A 5428-nucleotide genomic window follows, 5' to 3' on the forward strand; every position below is an offset into this window, starting at 1 on the left:
AAAAGATACACAATAATGACATTTTTACAAAGAAAATGGCTCTCTTTTCGCATTTGATGAGGTTAGCAATGTTCATATGGGTTGAAAATTGATGGACATGTTGTTTGCTACTATTTTTAGTCTTTCATTATAAAAAAATTAGAAAATATACACTTAAAGTGTGAGAAATAAATGGGAAAACCTCGAAAAGCATGGTTTTTAGAGTAAAAATTGGATTTTTGGGCTTAAAATGGAAAAAGCATGAAACAAAACACCAATAAAATCTACATGTTTGCTGTTTAAGGACTCAAGAGCTACAACTCTAAAATAATGCTAATTTTCCTCCTTTTTTATTGATAATAAATAAGGAAAAATAAGGAAAGTTAGAAAAATTTACTTTTTAAAAGGGGAAAAAACAGGGAACGAACGAGGAAAATTATGGAAAATTATGGATGTGTTTGTGAGTGTATAATGAGGATAAAGCATGAGGGTTTGCCTCAGGTTATCCCCATTTACATGTTTTTGTGAGTATTTACTGCTTATTTCGTGCGAAATACACATGAAATCACCCCTTTACCTATGCAACGAGGGAAAACCTTAAACCATAGGGGATGAGGGAAGTTTGAGTGCTGAAGTATACTATAAAATCTGATGTATTTGCTGCATTATTCACATAGGATGATGTTAAGTTAAATAAAGAGTGTAAGGCTCAGTGTCTTCTCTCATTACAACAATCATGCGTTAGGGTATGGAAACATGACAAGAATGGATTTGCACAATGCAGAAGGCTATTTTTCAATTGTTTGAGCACTTAATCGTATACACATTTGCATCAAGCATCATTAAATGGTGTCAATTACAAGCTCCTGGATGCATGGCACTTGGTTTATTTAGGACTTGATCCACATAGAGAGAGTGAGCAACCCGGTTGTAGGTTTAGACTGTGGGTCAAAGGGGATGGATAAGTGAGAATCAGTGCATTCCTGAAATGTTAAATATATTGGCACTAAGAGGGGAGTTTGTTTCGAATGTGTCTATGTGTGGAAGCAGCACATTGAGAGGCCAATCCCCAAGATGTAGGAGCGCTGCAATAGGGGGCCACGGTAATCAGCTAGCACGGTGCCCTTATGTCTATGATATGTGGCATTTAATGCTGATATAATCTCCCTTTGAGGAGGCAGGGAAAGGAACATCCATTGGATTACATACTGGAAACGTGTAGTGATTAGTATTTAGGATAGTGTATCCCTCGACAGACACTCCTGGCCCACGAGGCCTTGTGATGAGACCTCAAATGGGCCGACATTGGATAAGGCACTAGCCCATTTGAGGTTCCATCAATGGTGCATCTGTCGGGAGCCGCCAACAAGTGGAGGTTCTCGAATCTAGGGTTTCTAGGGACCAAATAGTTGGTTTATGTCCTCTGACAAGGACCATCAAGCCGAAATACAAAAAGCAGAATGTGTTGAGAGGGCTAGATGGTGGTTGGAGATCATAAGTCATTATTCTCCTCAAAGGAGTAGCTTGTTGCGCATAGGTGGCAATGGTTCTAGTAACCTAAGTGTTACAAGTAGCTCTTTAAGTGCAAGTGGAAGTCTTAGTAGTTTTACCTACACAAACTCCTATTTTCAATTGAATTGTATCCATGGCACAACCTATCGCAATTCCAGTAGGGACACCAGATTTGTCGGCATTAGGAGCATAATTGCCCATTTTCCATGGGTTAGCGAAGAAGATGGAGAACTCCACATTAAGGAGTTTCAAACATTCATGTTCAATTATTGAATCCAAGATGAAGGACACCTAAATATGTTCTCTAACATGACGTTAAAAGGAAAAGTGGTAGTATGGTACGACGGTCTCGAAGCCGGAACCATAACTAGCAGTGCCCAATACTTTACAGCTTTTCGTAGAGAGTTTGCCCTTGGGAAGGGTGGACAATATTGGTTGCATGTCTTGAATGTAACACGCCAAGAGCCAAATGAGAATGTCTAGGCCTATGCCAAGAAATTAAAGCAAGTTCTTAAACTAAATACTTATATACCCATTCCAACGACTACCCAGTTACAATATTTTCTACATGAATTGGATTTTAGTATCTAGGTGCAGCTGAGTAGTGTTGCTTTGGCTGACATTGACATTGCTATTACCCAAGCAGAAGGAGTAGAGTCGCGCTTGCAAGCGGCTTATGTAGCAAGGATAAATTGGAATGGTAATAACTTGGCCTTGACCAATGGAAGTCAAGGGGATCCCATGTCAAACGTGAATGGGAGAGGAGGGATCATGCCAAATTTGCCTATGTTACCAGCTCCTCCTAGCATGACTATTCCCATGGCTAGTCAGGCGGCCTCACTAAATAGTGGGGGCCAAAAAATGAATCCTAATGTTGTCCCAGTAGGTCAACAGCCAATCCCTAATCAAGTGGTTAGGCCCATAGGACGACAAACTGACGATCGCGGCTACGAGTCGAGTGCCTCCAATGTCCTTGGTGAAGTTAAGAACATGATGAAGAACTACACCAATATGATCTTTGAACAGTATCAACAAATAGCTATGGATGTCAATTTCCTTAAGAAGCAACAGAATTTGATAGGGAATCAACGCCCTGAAGAGGGTGGCCCCTCAAGATTCAGCTGTAACTGGTGCGGTGGCAAACATTTCTCTAGGAATTGCCCGAATGTCAAATGTGATATTTGCATAAAGTCAAGCCACTTAGCTACTACCTGTTGGAGTAAGATCAGTTCTCTCCAACAAGGAAGTAAACAACCTGGTCCAGTTAATTATCGTGCACAAGGGAATAATCTCTAGCAAGATGAGGGACTAAGACAAATACTACAATGAGGAAAGGTTGTTGTAGAGGAGTTGCCTCATGGCAGTGGAGTCAACCTTATTGAGGCTGTACGTGTCAATGATGCTGAAACTTCTAATCTACCAGCCGTAACAAGAGGGAAAAAGATTAAAGAAGGTGATAAAGGAACTGTAGAACCTGTCGAGGGAAACCCTAAGCAGGATGCTAGGGAAAAGCAAGTCCTGAATCCGGATATGGAGGGTGGACCTCTAAGGCCTATTGATGGTAAACTAGATCCCGAGAAGGATAGAGAGGTGCCAAGAAATAAGACAAAATTAAAAAAAGAGGCACTAAAGCCGACGGTCCAATGACCAAAGGAAAGAATGGTTTGATGACTTTGACCTAGCAAGTTCTCTTTGTGAAGTCAAACTAGATGTGAATCTCCTACAATTGATTAAACTTTCTCCAGGAGTACGCAAGGAATTCAAGAAAATCCTGTGTATCGGGTATATAGTAGAACCTTTGGGCATAGCTAGAGTGGGAGAAGATTGGTTCGATCATGCTGAAAAGCATTGCCCTAGGGTTCCAGCATGTGGATGGAATATTAGTGGAGCACGCTATCATGGACACTGGATCCTCCATCAATATCATAAGTTCAAACTTGATGGAGCGGCTAGGTCTCAAAATTCAAAAAGATGGCTCCACACTTCTTAGGATGGCAGATGATAGTCTAAGACAACGGGAAGGTTGCATCACTAAAGTCCACGTTAGTGTTGCATGCGTGGAATGCTATTTGGACTTTAGGGTGATAAGGTTTGCAGGATGTCCTAGCTATCGAGTTTTGCTAGGAAGGCCCTGGATTTTACGAACAGACTGTCAAGTCGATATACCCACTGGTCGAGTGATTCTAGGTCGAGGTGCCCATCATGTAATAGTGGATGCTTACCCTGAGTCTCCTTAGAGTGAGAGAGCTCCTTTATCCTCCACTGAACTAGAAACAGTGGATGATCCATCTAATTGTCAGAGAGAGAACCAGGGAGAGAGAAAGAGGAGAGAGAAAGACTGCAGGAAGAGAGAGAATAAGAGTGACGAGGAGAGAGAAATACTAGATTTGGAGAGAGAAAGACAGGAAAGGTGAGGAAGCCATAGAAGCTGTGAACAAGAAGGGAGAGAAAGATTGTAATTGTATTGATATGTCAAAAAGATGTGAAAAATTACAACTTCTCTCCTTATATACCAATGTCTGTGTGACATGGCATATTATCAACATTCTAACTATTCCCAACTTCTTACAACCCATCCCTTCCCAAAAGTTTTTGTCCTCAAAAACAAACCTAGAAAGAGCTAAAGAAGAGATGGATAGAACAGAGTACTACTCTGTTTTACAGCTTTACAAATGGAAATGAATGAAGAATGATCATTACAAGGGCTGAATTTGAAGAACGGAAAGAGGACCCAACTATATACATGGATTGAAGTACTTCAGAAGCAAATGGAGCCATAGAATCTTCAACAAATAGTTCCAGAAGAAAGTAGACAGCTTGCTGAATTAACAGTCCCTGCTGGACCAAATCTGCCATAACTTTTGATAGAGGTGTCCAAATAAGATGTACCACATATCAAAACGAAGCTCTTGAAGAGTACTTTAAGCTCATGTAGATAGCTTAATTCTGAAAATGAGGTACGATAAAAACTGTTCTAAAACAGTGTGCTGTCCTGAACTAGTCTGCATCAATACTAGCTCCATAAGCAATAGGCTTCAGCCCCCACCAATGTATCCCTCAAGTATGGATACTCATCCAATATTGAATCAGGTCTCCAAGAAGCCTCTTCAGAGGGTAAACCTCTCCATTTAATCAAATATTCCACAATAGAACGTGATCGAAGCTTCTTTTCGCGCTGACCTATAACAGCCTCTGGGATGTACTGAATAAGACCATCTTCATCAATAGGTGGCAGCTCATCAACTATATCCACTGGATCACCATAATAGGGCTTGAGCTGACTAACATGGAAGACGTTATGAATCTTTGTAGAAGAGGGAAGCTCTAGTCTGTATGCCAAATCTCCAATCCGCTTAAGGATCCTGTAAGGGCCATAAAATCTGTGGGCAAGCTTATTACTGGATCCATCTTTCAATGTAGAGTACTTGGATTTGGGCACCTTCAACAAAACCAGCTCTCCTTCTTGAAACTCTAAAGGCCTCCTCTTCTCATCAGCATACATCTTCATCCGATCTTGAGCCTTCCTTAAATTCACCTTGCATTGCTGAAGAAGGGTCTGCATTCTTTCCAACTCTTCCTTCCCATGAGGGTTGATCTTTTCATTAAAGATGATTGTGGGTAATGGCACCTTGTAACCATACAAAGCCTCAAAGGGTGAAACTCCTATACTCGCATGAGTGGAATTGTTATAAGCAAACTCAGCCAGGTGTAACCAAGAATCCCATGAGGTTTGGACATCATAGCAAAAATGGCGAAGATAAGTCTCCAACCATTTATTAACTCTCTTTGTTTGTCCATCATTTTGGGGATGATAAGCCATAGATGGAGCCAACTTAGTACCCATAGATGTAAATACCGCTTGCCAGAAGTTACTCATAAACTTTGAGTCCCTATCATGGACAATCACCTGCGGTAATCCATGTAATCTGAAAATATG

Source organism: Lygodium microphyllum, chromosome 1 (assembly GCF_053477565.2).
Source record: "Lygodium microphyllum isolate KBCC chromosome 1, Lygodium_microphyllum_v1.1.10, whole genome shotgun sequence".
NCBI lineage: Eukaryota > Viridiplantae > Streptophyta > Polypodiopsida > Schizaeales > Lygodiaceae > Lygodium > Lygodium microphyllum.